Source organism: Narcine bancroftii, chromosome 4 (genome assembly GCF_036971445.1).
Source record: "Narcine bancroftii isolate sNarBan1 chromosome 4, sNarBan1.hap1, whole genome shotgun sequence".
Lineage (NCBI taxonomy): Eukaryota > Metazoa > Chordata > Chondrichthyes > Torpediniformes > Narcinidae > Narcine > Narcine bancroftii.
The window spans coordinates 123,233,102-123,252,092 of record NC_091472.1 but is presented as its reverse complement, the minus strand read 5'-3'; the positions used below and the strand labels follow the sequence as shown (position 1 = coordinate 123,252,092).

General features: G+C 41.0%; 1 long non-coding RNA gene across 2 annotated transcripts in view; it reads right to left on the bottom strand.

Moving 5' to 3' along the window:
• Nucleotides 1–18,249: 18,249 nt before the first annotated feature.
• LOC138761089 (uncharacterized) overlaps nucleotides 18,250–18,991 on the bottom strand; it is a 247,081-nt gene continuing 246,339 nt past the window's right edge. For both annotated transcript variants that reach the window (XR_011356110.1, XR_011356111.1), the window contains one exon: nucleotides 18,250–18,531. This is a non-coding gene — a long non-coding RNA (uncharacterized lncRNA). The remainder of the gene's footprint in view (nucleotides 18,532–18,991) is intronic.

Here is an 18,991-nt window from a genome sequence, read left to right as displayed (position 1 = left end):
ACAAAGCCATGTTGACGATTCCTAAAGAGTTTCTGGCTATTCAAATAATTGTATATCCAATTTCTTAGAACACCTTCCACTAGCTTACCTACTACTGACGCAGGCTCACCAGCCGATAATTTCAAGAGTTACTTTTGGGGCCTTTTTTTAAAAAAAACAGGATACGAGCTACCCTCCAATCCTCTAGCACCACACCTGTGGCTAAGGATATTTTAAATATTTCTGCCAGAGCCACTGTAATTTCTACACTAGCCTCCCTCAAAGTCTGAAAGAATATCTTGTCAGGCCCTGGGGATTTACCTCCCCTCCCCCCTTATTTGCTTTAAGACAGCAACCCCTTCCTCCTCTTTAATCTGTACAAGTTCCATAACCACACCCCTTGTTTTACTTACTTCCCATGACTCAGTGCCTGTTTCCTGAGTGAACGCTGATGAAAAAAAACCATTTAAGATCTCCCCATTTCTTTTGGTTTCAAACAAAGCTGACGACTGTGATCTTCCAATTTTATCCCTTACTATCCTTTTCATCCTAAAGAATAACCCTTACGATTTTCCTTCACTTTGTCGGCCGAAGCAACCTCATGTCTTTTTTTTAACCTTCCTGATTTATTTCTTGAGGTTTTTCTTGCATGTTTATACTCCTCAAGTACCTCATTTGCACCATGTTGCCTATACCTGCTGTACACTCTCTTCCTCTAATATCCCTTGAAAACCAGGTTTACCTATGCCTGCTAACCTTGCCTTTGATCCTGACTGGAACAGACAAACTTTGTATTTTCAAAATTTCACCCTTGAAGGTTCTCCACTTATCTCGCACATCCTTACCTGAAAATAACTTATCCCATTCCACACATTCTAGATCCTTTCTCATTCAAAATTCTCCAGTTTAGAATCTCAACCCAAGGCCCAGACCTATTCTTGTCCATAATTAACTTGAAATTATAATGGCATTATGATCTCTGGATCCAAAATGTTTCCCTATACATACTTCTGTCACCTGTCCTGTCTCATTCCCTAATAGGAGATCCAGTATTGCACTCCCTCTAGTTGGTACCTCTATATATTGATTTAGGAAACTTTCCTGAACACATTTGACAAACTCCAAGCCATCCAGCTCTTTACAATATGGACTCCCAGACAATATGTGGAAAATTAAAATCTCCTACTATCACAACCTTATGTTTCCTGCAGCTGACTGATATCCTTCTACAGATTTGCTCCTCCAATTCTTGCTGACTAGTGGGCGGTCTCTAATGCCACCCCATGAGTGTGGTCATACATTTCCCGTTCCTCAGCTCCACTCATATAGCCTCAGTAGACAAGCCCTCTGGTCTGTCCTGCCTGAGCACAGCTGTGATATTTTCCCTGACAAGCAATGCCACTCCTCTCACTTTCATCCCCTCCACACACCCGCTCCCCTTGTTCTATCGTGTATAAAGCAATGGAAGCCTGGAACATTGAGCTGCCAGTCCTGCCCCTCCTGCAACCAAGTTACAGTAATGGCAACATTGTCATAATTCCACGTGCCAATCCATGCTTTAAGCTCATTTGCATTTCCTACAATACTCCTTGCATTGAAATAAATGCACTTTAGAAAATTTCCACAATGTACAACCCATTGACCTGTAACTGTGCATGGAATTTTCACATAATCTTTTCCCTCCTCCACTTGTCTATTGGCTCTGGCACTCTGATTCCCCTCCCCCTGCAAAATTAGTTTAAACCTATCAGAGCAGCACCAGCAAACCTTCCCACAAGGATATTAGTCCCAGTTCAGACGCAAACCGCCCCATCAGAACAGGTCCCACCTTCCCTGGAAGAGAGTCCAATAATCCAGATACCTGAAGCCCTCCCTCCTGCACCATGTCTTTAGCCACACGTTAAGCTGCATTATCCTCCTATATTTAACCTCACTAGCATATGGCATGGGTAGCAATCCTGAGGTCACAACCCTGGAGGTCCTGTCATTCAACCTATTGCCTAACTCCCTGAACTCTCCTTGAAGGACATCCTCACCTTTTCTACCCACGTCATTGATCCCTCGCACCACAACATCTGGCTGCTCGCCCTCCCTCCTGAGAATGCTGTGAACTCAATCTGAGATTTCTCAGACCCTGGCACTAGGGAGTTAACATACCATCTGGGATACTCAATCTCTTCCACAGAACCTCTTATCTGTCCCCCTAACTATGGAATCCCCTATCACTGCATCTCACCTCCTCCTCCCTTCCCTTCTTAGCCACAGGACCAGACTCTACGCCAGAGACCAAATTGCCATGACTTGTCCCTAATAGGTCATTCCCCTCAACAGAATCCAAAATGATACACTTGTTATTGAGGGGAAAGGCCACCAGGGGTCCCCTGCATTACCTGCCTTTTCCTGTTCCCTCTACTATAGTGTCCCTGTCTCTTCTCTTTGGCTTGGCTTCGCAGACGAAGATTTATGGAGGGGTAAATGTCCATGTCAGCTGCAGGCTCGTTTGTGGCTGACAAGTCCGATGCGGGACAGGCAGACACGGTTGCAGAGGTTGCAGGGGAAAAATTGGTTGGTTGGGGTTGGGTGTTGGGTTTTTCCTCCTTTGTCTTTTGTCAGTGAGGTGGGCTCTGCGGTCTTCTTCAAAGGAGATTGCTGCCCGCCGAACTGTGAGGCACCAAGATGCACGGTTTGAGGCGATATCAGCCAACTGGCGGTGGTCAATGTAGCAGGCACCAAGAAATTTCTTTAGGCAGTCCTTCTACCTCTTCTTTGGTGCACCTCTGTCATGGTGGCCAGTGGAGAGCTCACCATATAACACGATCTTGGGAAGGCGATGGTCCTCCATTCTGGAGACGTGACCTACCCAGCGCAGTTGGATCTTCAGCAGCGTGGATTCGATGCTGTCGGCCTCTGCCATCTCGAGTACTTCGATGTTAGGGATGAAGTCGCTCCAATGAATGTTGAAGATGGAGCGGAGACAACGCTGGTGGAAGTGTTCTAGGAGCCGGAGGTGATGGCGGTAGAGGACCCATGATTCTGAGCCAAACAGGAGTGTTGGTATGACAACGGCTCTGTATACGCTAATCTTTGTGAGGTTTTTCAGTTGGTTGTTTTTCCAGACTCTTTTGTGTAGTCTTCCAAAGGCGCTATTTGCCTTGACGAGTCTGTTGTCTATCTCGTTGTCGATCCTTGCATCCGATGAAATGGTGCAGCCAAGATAGGTAAACTGGTTGACCGTTTTGAGTTTTGTGTGCCCGATGGAGATGTGGAGGGGCTGGTAGTCATGGTGGGGAGCTGGCTGATGGAGGACCTCAGTTTTCTTCAGGCTGACTTCCAGGCCAAACATTTTGGCAGTTTCCGCAAAACAGGACGTCAAGCGCTGAAGAGCTGGCTCTGAATGGGCAACTAAAGCGACATCGTATGCAAAGAGTAGTTTACGGACAAGTTGCTCTTGTGCCTTGGTGTGAGCTTGCAGGTGCCTCAGATTGAAGAGTTCAAGCCTCAGATTCAAGCTCTGCTTGGACCAAGGAAAGCTGCCTCAGGACCTTCGTGATGCCATCATCATCACCCTGTACAAAAACAAAGGCGAGAAATCAGACTGCTCAAACTACAGAGGAATCACACTGCTCTCCATTGCAGGCAAAATCTTCACTAGGATTCTCTTAAATAGGAGAATGTTCTCCCAGAATCACAGTGCTGCTTTCGCGCAAACAGAGGAACTACTGACATGGTCTTTGCCGTCAGACAGCCCCAAGAAAAGTGCAGAGAACAAAACAAAGGACTCTACATCACCTTTGTTGACCTCACCAAAGCCTTCGACACCGTGAGCAGGAAAGGGCTTTGGCAAATACTAGAGCGCCTCGGATTTCCTCAACATGGTTATCCAACTGCACGAAAACCATCAAGGTCGGGTCAGATACAGCAATGAGCTCTCTGAACCCTTCTCCATTAACAATGGCATGAAGCAAGGCTGCGTTCTCGCACCAACCCTCTTTTCAATCTTCTTCAGCATGATGCTGAACCAAGCCATGAAAGACCTCAACAATGAAGACGCTGCTTACATCCGGTACCGCACGGATGGCAGTGTCCCTGTAACTCCTGTCTATCACCCCCTCTGGCTCCTGAATGATCTGAAGTTCATTCAACTTCAGCTTCAATTCCTTAACTCAGCTTGTCAGGATGTGCAGCTGGATGGATTTCCCACAGATGAAGTCATCAGGAATACTGCTGCCTTCCCCATCAAACCCCCAGTCTGCAAGAGGAGCATTCCCCTGCCTTGGCTGCCATTCCCACTATTTATGATTAAAGCAACAAAATATATGATATATAAAACCTGTCCTTACCTGTGCCTACCTGCTGAATCCTTTTTGTTCCTTCCAAAGAGTTGCCCTTTCCTTTTTCAAATCCTACTTACCTGTTCTCACCAAAGCTTTACCACTCTGATTCGATAATCTCTGACAATAACTGCTCCCTCAGTGACTACTCTCGCTTTTATAATGATACTCAGCTTCTTCCTCCAATCAGCTTCTAGCTGCTGTTCGCCGCCTTTTCAAATTTTAACTGCTGCTGCTCCTCAGGTCACCTGACCTCTCTTGCTCCAATCAGCTTCTTCCTCCAATGTATCTTCCTTGTGGTCGGCTGATCCAGAAGATACTCATGGGATCCACAGTGAATTGATAGTTTGAATACAAAATTGACTAGCCCAGAGAAGGTAGAGGGTAGTGGTGAAGGGAATTATTCTGGTTAGAGCACCATGCTCAGAGGTATTGTACAGGGACAGTATAGGGATCCCTTTTGTTTGTGATACATGTATAAATGACTGATAGGTGGGTGGTTTATCAAATTTACAGATGGTACAAAGATTGGTGGAGATGTGGATGGTGTAGAGGGCTATCAAAGTAGTCAACGGAATCGAGATTTGTTACAAATATAGGTAGATGAAGTTTAATTTGGACAAAGCATGAGGTGTTACAACTTGGAGGTTAAATGTATGCGAAATGTATACAGTTAATGGCAGAGTTTTAGTTTGATTTGGACATCATATTTGGCACAGGCTCATGGAATGAAAGGCCTGTTCCTGTTGTGTGCTGTTTTATGTTCATATATATCCTGAAGTTGATAAAAGTCATACCAGATATCTCTTCATCTTGTCTTCCTCGTCTTCTACTTTCACCTACCACATAAGCCATTATCTTCTTCCCATTATTTGCTGAGATCAGTTTTATTTAAGCTCAGAAGAATTGTTCAAATGCAGCTAAAAGTACTGCTGAACTAACAAGCCCATTGCAACAAGGACTTGTTTTAACAGATGGGAATTTGAAAAGCTGCAATACTTGGATTCATTATAATGATGTCTCATAGCAAATACCAACCTAATTTGAGTATGTTGTATGGCAAGCTGTTGAGGATGAAAAATTGGTTTACAAATTATGTCTGCTTTAAGGACACAAGGCTGAAGAGGCTATAACAATAAATATTTAAACAATACCTCTGAAGGCCATGTGAATTGAAATAGTATCATGTGTAGAAATTAGGCAGGTTCATCCCTTATATAATTGCTTTCCAGCCCAAATGCTGTGTTTTCATTTTCTTGTACCAGATTGGTAGGAATGAGTGTGAGATCTTAATTTATCACTGGTTGCCTGGTGAAAAAGAAATATTCTGACGCCAGGATTCAGGAATTCCAGCCATCTGTTTTGCTGGCTTTGATCTGGAAAGCAAAATGTAATTGACTAATTGTTATTCCTGAAATGGTTGCCAGATTAAACTATTAAGAGCTCATTGTATTTTTCATACTTTGTTTTAGGAATTATGAACTGAATCTTTATCCTGACATTTGCCTCAAGCATTCTTTTTCTGTTAAGCTTTTATTTCCTTTGTTGTGGATGATCACTGAGCTTTGAAGGCATCCGGTTCCTACCTGGACCTTCCTTTATGCACTGCATTGTTCTGCAGTCCCTCTCTCAAAAGTCATACAGCGCAGAAGCAGGAGCTTTGGTCTATCCTGTCCATTCCATTGATCAAGCACCCATCTATGCCAGCACTTGGTCCATACTAGGTGATGAACTGCCTGGTCATTCTTATTACAGCCAAACCATTGTTTATTACACACAGCAAGAGTCCCAGCATCCATGTGGAAGACCCCAGTCCCAACCATCCAATTACATAAGCAGCCCTCTACCATTATTCTCTGTCACTTATTGCCCAATCTATTTTGGATATAATTTGCCTACAACTCCTGGGCCCCCTAGATTGATATCCAATATAGAGCCTTATTGAAGGCCTTCCTAAATTCTACATAAGCACTGCCCTCATCAATATGCTTTTGATACCTCTTCAAAAACTCATAATCAAATTGTACAGTCAAGATCTGCCTTTGACAATGCCATATTGGCTATTTCTGATCAGCCCCTGCCTTTCCAAGACATCATGAATCCCATTGCTCATCATCCTGCTTCTAATAACTTCCCTGCTACTGATGTTACATCTGTAATTGTCAGACTGTTCCCTATTGCTCTTCTTCAAAAGGGGAATGACATTTCCTTCCTCTATTTACTTTGTGGTGTAGTCAGCAAACACTTCATCATCTTAGAGCCATAACAATCAATTTACTTGGCTTTCATAGCAGCCTGAGATAACTACAATCTGGCTTTGGGGATTTATCTGCCTTTAAGCCCCAGTAAAGTATTGAGCACCTCTTTCTGTACAGAGACTTGCACCAGAATTTCACCTTTCTCATCACTGAGTTGTCAAACTACACAGTACTTTGTAAATACTGGTGAAAGATATTCAGTTAGAGCCTCACATATATAGTCTGGATCCATGCACGGATTGGTCGTGTTGACCATGGTGTTTCTTTGCCCATGTTCTCACTTTCTAACTGCTCCTGTTCATTCATTGACCAGGTTACCAGGAGATCACAGATGCTGGTGTTTTGAGCAAATAGCAAATCTGCTGGAGGAAACGGGCGGCACAGTTGGTGAAGCAGTTAGTGCGATGGCTTTACAGCACCAGCAATCGGAATCCAAATCCCGCGCTGTCTGTAAGGAGTTTGTACGATCTCCCCGTGTCTGCGTGGGTTTTCCCTGGGGGCTCTGGTTCCCTCCCACCTTTCAAAACGTACTGGGGGTGAAGATTAATTGAGTATAAATTGGGTGGCACGGATTCGTGGACCAAAATGGCCTGTTATCATGCTGTACGTCTAAAAAAAGAATTGGATGGTTGAGACACATTCATTTTGATGAAGTGTTCTGGCCCAAAACATTGAGCATTCTGTTTCTCCCACTGATGCTGCTTGACCTGCTGGGTTCCTCCCACAGATAGTTTTCTTTTTACCTATTTTCAATGTATCCCCATGGTCTATCCCAGTTTTACCCAGTCAGGAATATTCCCTCCTCTGCAGCTTAATGTTTCTTTTCCAGTCTTCCCAGTTCTGGTGAAGGGTCTTTAAACTCAATCATTACTCAATCATATCGTGGTCAATGTATCAGAATTGTGGAAGACTTCTGCCCTGAGGTATTGAGGGAACTTGCTGCTTACAAAGTCATTACGTCAGAACTGTATAACGTGGACATAAACTTGTATTGCTGTACCCTATGTGTCTTTGAGTCATACTTCTTGATAAATCTAAGAAGCGGCTATGTTCGGTAAAGGAAGCCCAAGAATATTTTAAATACCTTTCATCTATTTCTTGACCTCAGTAACTGGACTGAAACTCTCTGATTTCTTATTTTTAAATTCCCTTTAAAATCAATACAAGATTTTTTAAGTGTAAGGACATTACAGATTTTCTTTTCTTTGCTGTTTCAATAATATAAGTCGTAAGAATGTATTTAGGACAAGGACATTTAGGTAGTGTTCAGTATTTTTAAACTTGTGAAAAAATTTTAAACTGTCATGAATTGTCCTTGGGTATTTTGGTTCTGTTTGTTTGGTCTGGAAATACTAATAAGATTACATTAGAATTGGAGCTATGCCAATAGGAAGATTTGAGGGTTAGTTCAGTTAGTTTATAGCATGTTGCCCTCCTTTAGGACAACTTTCTGGTTTTGGGTGGTGGGTGGGGGAAGGATTGGAATTTCTTTGGGAATTGTATTGACTTTTCATAGACTTGTTTATCTTAATCCTTTATGGCTTACTTTGATTTCTTTGCTAATTTTAGCCATTTGGAATTTGTGTGTGTGTGTGCATTTTTTTTAGAACAACTTTCATTATTAATTACAGAAAATGAATATTGATATTAATTTAATTAGTTGGAATATTAATGGCCTTAAACATCCTGTAAAATTAAAAATATATATTTGCATGCATTAAACAGTTTGAGGCTACAGTTTTATTTTTGCAGGAAACACACATTCAATGTGGTGATCATTTGTGGCTTATCAGACAGTGAAGGGGCAGCACTTTCCTTCATCATTTCAGGCTAAAGCCAGAGGGGTGTCAATTCTTATGGAGCAAACCATTCTCTTTGTTCAACATAAAGTTGTGTCTGATACTAATAGTCATTTTAGGATCGTATCAGGCAAATGATATATGATGGTGGTTTTTGCCAATGTCTATGCTCCTAATATTGATGACCTGAGATTTTTTGAATGTTTGTGTTCTCTTTTGCCTGATTTGATATTCCCTTGTCCTGGGTGGAGACTTTAATTGCTGGCTTGACCCTATCTTAAATCGCTTGTCCTCCAACCCAACTGTTCTGAACAAGTCAGCCTTATTTATTCATTCTTTCTTATTAAAATGTGATACTTTAGATGTTTGGCATTTTGTTCAACCAAAGGCCAGTGAATATTCTGCTTTTTTTCCCCATGTCCATCATATTTATTCATGGATTGATGATTTTTTTATTGATAGTCAAAATGTTTATTAACTTGATCCAGTGACTACTAGACCATACTAATTTATGATCATGATCCCATGTTATTATCATTAAATTTTCCCAGTGTACCTCAAATTAATAGGCATTAGTGTTTTAATTCAACCTTATTATCTGCTAAAGATATTTGAATTTTTTAAAACTAATATCCCTGACGAATCTTCTTGTCTGATTGTCTGGGATGCTTTGAAGGCTTACCTCGGAGGCCAAATTATATCTTATACTGAAAATGTTAAGAAAAAGGCTAAAAAGGAAAAAAAAATGAATTTGCTGACAAATTGAAACAATTAGATCAACAATATGTTTTGGGTCCAAACCTTGATTTGTATAAGAAGCGTGTTGTGCTTAAATCTAAAGTTGATCTTCTTTTGACATATCCAATCAAAAATCAACTCTTAAAAAGTAAGAGTCAATTGTATATACACGGAGACAAATCCAGAAAATTTTTGGCCAATCAGTTAAAAGGGTTTGTTGCTAAACAGCAAATTACAGAGCTGTAAAAAGCAATGGTAATATCACTATGCCATGCAGAAATAAATTATACATTCAGAAATTTTTATTCTAAAATGAATACTTCTGAATTTCCTAATGATAGCAGTTGAATGAATAACCTTTTCGATCTGTTGAATATCCCTAAGCTATCTTCAGATAATCAAAACTGGTTAGATGATCTTGTATCATGAAGAGGTAGCAAAAGCAATTTTTTCCTTACAATTCGCAAAAGCACCCGGCCTTGATGGATTCCCTGGGGAGTTTTTTTAAGGCATTTTCTCATGTACTGGCACCCCACTTATGCTCTGTCCTTTCTGACTCTTTTAAATTGGGTAAATTGCCAATGAAATTTTATGAATATCCCCCAGCAGAAACAATGCTGGATCCTGTGGCTATTTCACCCCTGTAATTGTTTTCCAAAATGTCCCCTAACTCTATCTAAAAGGGCCTCACCTTGGAGCATAGCCAGGTTGAATTCATAAAGGTTCCTCTATGCCAGGGGTTCCCAACCTTTTTGTTCCTCTGTACCCCTTGGGCATTATAGGTTCCCGTGTACCCCTAAAAATTAAGGATAAAAAAAACACGGTATTGTGCAATCTCTCTAAATGCGATAAAGAACAAAGACCTGTCTAATTGTGTTTTTTATAGGCCAATTTCTTCGTTAAATGAAGATGTTAAAATTTTAGCCCACATATTGGGGAATATCATGCTGTTTATCATTTCAGAAGACCAGATGGGTTTTATTAAAAATCATTACTCACCTTTTACTATTCGTCAGTTATTGAATATTATATATTCACTTTCCACTGCGGTCCTGAAATGTGTTATTTCTTTAGATGCAGAGAAAGCTATTGGGCAGATTAAGTGGAAATTTTTGTTTGAGATTTTAAAAAATATTTAACTTTGCATCTGGTTTCATTGCATGGATTGAGCAATTATATTCATATCTGACAACATCTATTCTTACCAATTTTCAACAATCTAAACCTTTTAATCTTAATTATGGTACTAGACAAGGCTGTCCTTTTAGTCCTTTACTATTCAATTTGGCTTTAGAGCCTTTAGCTATTGCATTTCGAGAATCTGAGAGCATTTTAAGAATTTGTAGAAAGAAGATTGTTCATAAAGTCTCACTTTTTTAAAAAAAAATTTATAATTTGACAGACTCACACTTTACAAATATAATAGGGGATCAATCCTCCCCTTTTACAGATCATTTTATATTGAGTCCTCTCTTTTTTCCCCTCCCTTCCTTCCCCCCTACCCTTTGTCCTCCCTCCCACCCCAACATTAACAAAGACAAATATGTATCAATTACTAAGAAAAACAATACAAATATGTTAGGGGAAAAAAAGGGGTGCCAGCCAGCATTCTTAGCATTTCAGGACTTGCATGAGCCTATTGTCACATTTTCATTTCAATGTATTGCAAGTATGGCTGCCACACCTTAACAAATATGTCATATCTCCCTCTTAAATTGTAAGTAATTTTCTCCAGGGGACACAGATCCACATCTCCATGTTCCATTGCATTGTGCTTAGTAGGGAGTCAGATTTCCAGGTAACTGTTTTGCATTTACTTGTTACCGCCAAGGCAACTTTTACAAATTGAATTTGGTGTTTGTTCAGCCTCAGAATCACATTCATAATATCCCCCAGCAGAAACAATGCTGGATCCTGTGGCTATTTCACCCCTGTAATTGTTTTCCAAAATGTCCCCTAAAAGGGCCTCACCTTGGCGCATAGCCAGGTTGAATGCATAAAGGTTCCTCTATGCCAGGGGTTCCCAACCTTTTTGTTCCTCTGTACCCCTTGGGCATTTTATAGGTTCCCGTGTACCCCTAAAAATTAAGGATAAAAAAAAATGGTATTGTGCAATCTGACTGCAGATTACAACACCACTGGTTGAGAACCCCTGCTCTATGCCATATCTAAAACACAATTCTGAGATTTTTGGTTTTAGCTTGTGCAGTTTTTGTGGCATAAGATACAGCTGGTGCAAAATATTGTATTGTCCTGACATAGGTCAAAAGTCTCTCTTAATGCAGATGATCTTCTGTTTTTGATTTCTAACCCTGAAAATTTTAATCCAGTGATTCTCAACCTTTTTCTTTCCATTCACATGCCACTTTCCCCACCATAGGTGCTCTGTGATTAGTAAGGGATTGCTTAAGGTGGGTGGAAAGAAAAAGTTTGAAAACCACTGTTTTAATCATACCTAATTGACTCGTTATGTGCACGGTTTCATAACTCCAAAGGAAATGGGCCAAGGACAATTTTTCTCAAGCAAAATATTTCAGTAACATTTGGGTCTAGAGCAGTGATTCTCAACCTTCCCTTCCCACTCACATACCACCTTAAGCAATCCCTTACTAATCACAGAGCACCTATGGCATAGGGATTACTTAAAGTGATATGTGAGTGGAAAGAAAAAAGTTGAGAACCACTGGTCTACTCCTTCAGTGCTATCCTTCCTTTCTCAATTTAGTTAATTTTCAGGTTATAAATTAAATATTCATAAAAATGAACTTTTTCCTTTAAATATGTTTGTACCTACTTATACTGATCTTTTTTAAAAATTTGTGAGAAATCAATTCACTTATAATTGCAAAAAATTATTAACATCTATTTAAAGAAAATTTTCTTACTTTACTAAAACAGGTGAGGCAGTCATTAATGAAATGGTGACCCCTTTCTTTGTCTTTAGTTGGACAAATTAATTCTATTTAAATTCATATTTTACCTAAATTGTTTAATCTTTCTCAAGCTTTACCAACCTTCATTCTTAAATCTTTTTTTACTCACTTGATTCTATTTTATTGTCATACATATGGAAGAATAAACATCCTCATTTAAATAAAATCCACCTTTAAAAATCTAAAAGAAATGAATGTTAGGCTCTACCTTTTTTCAGATTTTCCTATTGGGAAGTTAACATATGTAATATCATGTTTTGGACATATAACATTAATCAATTGGATTTTCCAACATGGGTCACACTGGAGTTAAAATTGGCAAGAAAATTCTCCATTACGCTGCACTTCTTGGATATACACTACCTTTTTCTTTAATTCATTCATTGATTAAATGAATGAATTAAATAAATTGATTGATAATCCAGTAGTTAAACATACAGTAAGGATCTTGTTGCAATTTAGAAAATACTTCGTTGAAGCAACTTTTCTTTTTCCTGTCTCTTTTACCCATTTACTTTTTTCAACCTTCGACGAATGATTGGACTTTTTAATGATTGTTATACCATCTTGTTTTTCTGGATCTGGTGAAAAATCTTTGACCTGATATGTTAATTATTTGCCTTCTCGAGATGCTGTTTGAGCATTGACTATTCCCAGCATTTGCCTTGCATAATCATCTTCAGTGTCATTACATAAAGCAATATCAAACTTGATTAATATTAAGCTTGGGCAACATTAAGCTCAAGTTTCCAGCACATTATCTGCTAGAATTTCCGGCACTTACTATTGGATCCCACCACCAGACACATTTTTCCTTCTCCTCCCCTCTCGGCTTTCCGTAGGGACCGCTCCCTCCATGATTCCCTTGTGCACTCATTCCCTCCCCACCTATCGCCACCCCTCCCCCAACCCTGTACCTTTCCCTGTGGCTGGAGGAAGTGCACACTTGTACCCACACTTCCTCCCTCACTACAGTCCGGGGCCCCTAACAGACCTTTCAAATGAACTTCATTGTATATCCACAGGACTTATTTACTGCATCCGGTGTTCCCTTTGTGGCCTTTTCAACATCGGAGAGGCTGGTCACAGATTGGGAGGTCACTTCGCTCAGCACCTCTACTTTATCTGCAATCACAGCAACCTCCCAGTGGCCAACTATTTCAATTCAGAGTCACACTCTCACACTCACAGGTCTGTCCATGGCCTTGACTACTATCCCACCCTAACCACCCACAGATGGAGGAACAAGGCCTTGTTTTCCTTTTGGGCACTCTCCAGCCAGATGGCCTTAACATTGACTTCTCTGCTTTCCACTAAACTTTCTTGCCTTCTTTCCCCTCCTCCTTTCCAGTCTTTCCAGTTCTTGTAGCGTAGATAAAAGCTCACACTTGACTGGAGGGAGAACTAACGCTTTTATTAGCTTACAACACAGGTAGGGTTCATGAACAGGTTTCAGGGTTTAGGTAGGAAACCAGGGTTATATACGGGCTCCTGGGGGAGGAGCCAGGAGGCGGGACCAGTCGTCAGTACAAGACACCTAGTGAATCCCAGTTCACTACACCTCTCCCTTCTCCCTTACTCACCTAGCCATCCCTCATCCCCCCGATTGCTGCTGTCCCCTCCTTCCCATCTCCTGCATTTACCATCACCTCCCCCACTATCTTTTGTTCGGATGCCCGCTGGCATTCTCTCATACCTTGACGAAGGGCTCAAGCTGAAACGTTGGTTCTGTATCTTTACCTTTGCTACTGTTTGACACTGTTTGACCTGCTGAGCTTCTCCAGCATTTTGTGTTTTTAACTTCAACCACAGTGTCTCCAGAATTTTGTAATTTACTTTCCTTAATATTGAGCTTGGGATCAACTATCCCCATCCAAATGATGTTTTATTTGACAAAAAAGGATAGATTCATAATGTCTTATATAATTAAGCCTTTGACTCAGTATTGTTTAGGCTGTTTATTCATGATCAATTCCAGTGACTGGTAGTCAGTTTTCATCTCTTGGCAGAGTTACTGATGTTGGCAAGACAGATAGACAGAGAGAGATAGAGAGGGACACAGAAAGACAGGGAGAGAGATGTATATAGATAGCATCAAACAACCACTCTTCACAAGATGAATCTTTTAAGTTTGATGACCTGTAGTTCATGAAAGATAATTTACTGCTAGTAGAAAGGTTGAACCTGCAACCTTTTATCTAATCATTCAGAAGCCCTATTCCATTGCCTTCTTTTTAGTACCATAATCACAAATTCTTCCACTGACAGACTCAATGGTGCTGGTGAACTCAGTAACAGCAGGTTGGACAGTCAGGGACACAATTGTATCGGCGAATTCAGTGACAGTGGGATAGACAGTCAGGGACACAATGGTGTTGGCAAACTCAGTGACAGCGGGATGGACAGACAGGGCCATTAAATGGATGCCTCTTCTGTCATCCTATTTCAACAGCATCCCATTTCCAAGAGCAACCTTGCCAACTTTGTGACATGTGCTCCCATTAGCTTTCACTTTCATTCTAGTTAAGTTTTGGTTGAACTGAATTCTATGGTTTTATTGTCAAAAGCTGTCTCATGTGCTACCCAGGCACAACTCATATAGTAGATAGATGCATGAGAGACCACAGATGCTGGAATCAGGAATAAAAATCAATCTTTTGGAGGACCTCAATGGGTCGAGGAGCATCAGAGGGAGGAAAGAATGGTCAAACTTTGGTCTAGATCCATTCATCAACGTCTGATGAAGGGTTGCAACTTGAAATGTTGGCCATTCTTTTCCCACTGATGCTGCTCAACCTACTGAGTTCCTCTTACTGCTTCAAACACCAAGTGGGGCAATAATAAATAAACAAACAAATAAATAAAGCCAAATAATGCTCCTTATGAGATTCAGTGTGGTTTAGTTTCCCCTGTCCAGAATTCATGTTGTCAGCAATCTCTCTGCCAAGCCATGACTTCTGAGTCTGCTTTCCTGAAATCCATGGGTCAGGAATGGCATATCATGATCCATTCACAGGTGGAGAAATAACAGGCCGAGAATGACAGATTTCATTCACAATAATAATCCTCGGGTTGTTGAATTTAAAACCTGACAGCTGGCAAATTTGGCTGTAGCTCACTCTCTGGGGCCACCTGTGGCTTTAGGCCAGGATGCCATCTGGATTGCACCATCACCATTGCTGAATGCTGGGCCCATCTGGCCCCACCATATTGTGGTGATATGTATATACTGCTGTGTTTGAGTGGCTGGCCCGTCCACTGATGACTCGCTCCCCAGTAGCTCCTCCCCTTGTGACCTGGCCTTAAAGATCAACCTCCCTCCCCCTATCCATTCATTCGAGTACATGGAGTTGGGCCAGCTACAACTTAAAGTGTATTAAAGCCTATCGTCTCCTTCTCAGTCTTTGGAGTCATTGATAGAGTGTATCACATATGCCTAGTGAATACCTTGTTAACAGTTGTGAGAGAAGAGAGCTGACCTACTAATTCCATCAGGGCAAGTTTTAGGGGCAACTAGGAAGATTAAGCAGGAAAGAACTTCTATTCCAACAGTAAAAGGACCTCATTAATATGGTCACTGGGCCACAGCATGAGCAATGCTTTGAATGCGCAGCACACTTGCTAAAGACACAATTACTTGAGTTTCTAAATTGCGCAAGGTACCTATTTATCCTAGTTCTTGCTTTCTGAAAGAACTATCCATTTTAGAACATAGAACATTACAGCAGCGTACAAGCCCTTCAGCCCACGAGGTTGTGCCAACCTACAATAATTGCACAATAATTTTTCCCCACTTCACACCATTTACTCTCTATTTCTCTTACATTTTGTCCCATTGTGTTAACATTTTCCCACTGTATTTTCCATTTTCACGGATTTATTTACTTTTCTCTTCAAATGTTTTCTGTTACTTCAGACAGCACTGTCCATTGCTGCAATGTTTTCACTCAAAGCAACATTTCAGTGCACTGCCAAATGGAATTTAATAGAAAACATGAATGTAAATTTATTTGCACACTTAAAGCCACCGAGATCTCAGTAGTGAATCTTTTCCTGCAGACGGACAGACAGAGTGTTATTAAGCAGAGAGCTACTTGGCCAAAATTAATCTGTGGCGTGTCACTTTTCACTAGCAGAACAGTCCCAAAGGGCCAAATGCACTACAGTTCTTTTCATATCTCAACCGCAGACAAATCCACCAATGTTCTAAACCTCATCTCATCGCACTGCCTGCCTTGCTAATGCATTTGTGTTTAAAATTATGCAATTTTGAAATACCAATTTCAGCCAAACAAGGGCAGGGTGAGGAATGAGGGGGGGGGGGGGGGGGATTTCTTCCCCCAAAGGTACTGATTTTTGGAATTTTCTGGAGTAGAGGTTGAGTCATCAGGACAAAGAATGGCAGGTCGAGAGGGGAGGGTAAAGGGTTATGGGGATGGAGAGGCCAAGATCAGAACTCATTGGTTGGAGAAACATGCTTGGAAAGCATCCTCCTCCTATGTTCTTATTGCCGCTGGTGCAAGGCTTCTGCAATGCCCAAGGACCTAATAAATTCCAACAGAATCCGTCTGTGTTGTTCACTCCCTGGAACAGACTTTTTAGAACTGCAAAGTATTTTCTTTTATCCAGAAGATATTCTGACCTTTTGGGAATGTCATGAGAATAATGTTGCAGTGATATTGTAGATAGTTATAAGGGGAGGACATGGTCACAACAGCAAGATACATCATGAATGCAAAACACTAGCTTAAGACTAATATACAAGGCCAAAGGACCTGAGGTAGTTTGGCCCATATTCAGGAGGGGTCTAGTCAATGATGGAAGATGAAAATCACCTGCCTCCTGTCAGGATCACAGTTGATATCTCAGGACCAAAGGAGGGAAAAGAAATTCTCTACTCTCAATCCAAACACCACCTCCGCTCATTAATATTAGTCTTGGAGTGCACCTTTATCAAATTCTAGGATGAGACAGAATGAGATCCAGTGTTGTTAAAAGGATGGTGCTGAAATTACGCTGTCCGTGCTTCTGCTCCCAATGTTATGAAGGTGTCCCACCAAGGTCCGCTTCAACTAACGTACCCCTTTAACAGCCCCGAGGACTGGTTCAAAAGAGAGTTGACTATAAGGATATAGGTTTTACCCTCTCAACATGCCAGAGAGGCAAATTTATTCTGCAATACGACTGAAGGGTTTGCAATATATCCAAGGTTGGAGCTCTCAGAGAAAGCAGGTGGGTCTAAGGCTGAAGCAATCACAAAACGGGTTAGGGAATTGTGTAACAGTGTTAAAGCTGGTTGGGAGACACTGCTATTAGTACCACTGCCACACAGCACCAAAGATTTAAGCTCAATCCTGACCTTAGATGCTGTCTACGGGGTATTAGCATGTTATCCCTGTGACTGCATGGATTTCCTCTGTATTCTCTGGTTTTCTGGTAAATTACTTGGTTACTAAGATGTTCGTAGTCTACAGGTGAGTAGTAGAATCCAGAGGGAAGCTTATGTGAATGTGGAGAGAACTTTGAGAAATGCGAGTGATGAAGGATACATATAAACAGATGGTTAGTGGTCAGGATGGTCAGTAAAACTCCTGTTATCAAGAATTCAAGCAATTGCAGCCTCAAACAACTGGCAGAAAAAAAGCAGAAAATAAATAGAAAAAATATGAACGTTTAAAATTGGCGCACCTCACCGTGAGTTCACCAATCATGCAACACACAGTCTCTTGCATCCGGAAAATTCACTTATCTGGGATCCCCATAGGTGCTGGATACCAAGGGTTTTTCTGTATATCTCTAGGACATAATAAACTCTGAGTGAATCCATATCAATTCAGGACATGAAACCAGGGTGGGTTAAGCAGGCAGAAGCCAGCTGGAAACAGCATGTGGAACCTAGACATCGAACTGAATTTCAAGAGCAGATCGTCCCAGATGTAAATGAATGGTTGGCCAGTCTTGAGGTTCTACCTGTTCCCACTTTTAAATGTTCAACAACCTTGATAGGTCAGGAAATAGAATTTGTCAGAGAAGCAGTCTGTTTATTTTTGGAGATGTTTGATGTTAGCAGAACATCAGGACAGGCCTTTAGGGATGTGAGTTAATTGACTATTACAGAAGAAAATGCTTGTAGCCTTGGGAAAAGAAATGATGGCACATAAAAAAAAATTGAGCAACAGAAATTATTCAGAAAGTGCTGAGTTTGGACCAGCTGACAGAAATTTATTAAAGGAATTATGTTTCAAACAGGTACCTTTGTCATAGAATTAGAGAGTTTGGGCTCATTAAAATAGCTTATTTCTGCACAAACTTGTAAGTCACAAAAACAGCCCTTTACATCAATTATGAATTATTCAGGATCTTGCAATATCAGCTTGTGATGTATTGGTCACATACTCTCCTGTTGGATATGCAGTAATGCTGAGAAGATTGGAATAGAATCCATCTTGCAGATCCTTTACCTTGGAAGGTGAGCATCAACTCTTGGTTGTACCTGTAATTGGAAGAGCTCTGGTGTACCAGCTGTTGCTTTCATGTCTTTGAGCTGTGCTGCAGTGGCTCAAATCCCATGTCGGTGACTTGCGCATTAAAATCTAGGTTATGCATCATTGAGAAACTGCCCTGATTTTGTCATCCTTTTACTAGAGCACAATTGAAAGTGTCCTGCCTGGTTATCATTGTGTGGAATGGCAGTCGAAAAGCATCAGACTGGAAATCAATTCAGAGGGTCAATAAAATGGCCAAGAGGATCACTGGAGTCTCCCTTTCCTCTATAGATGACATTTACTAGGAGCGTTGTCTAAATAGGGCCTAAGAAATTAGAGAAAAACCTTTCTATCCAGTGCACAATATCTTCAACCCACTACTATCATCAAAAAGAAGGTACAGGAGCATCAAAATCAGGACTGCCAGCATTTGGAGTGGCTTCTTCCCACAGGCTGTGAGACTGATGA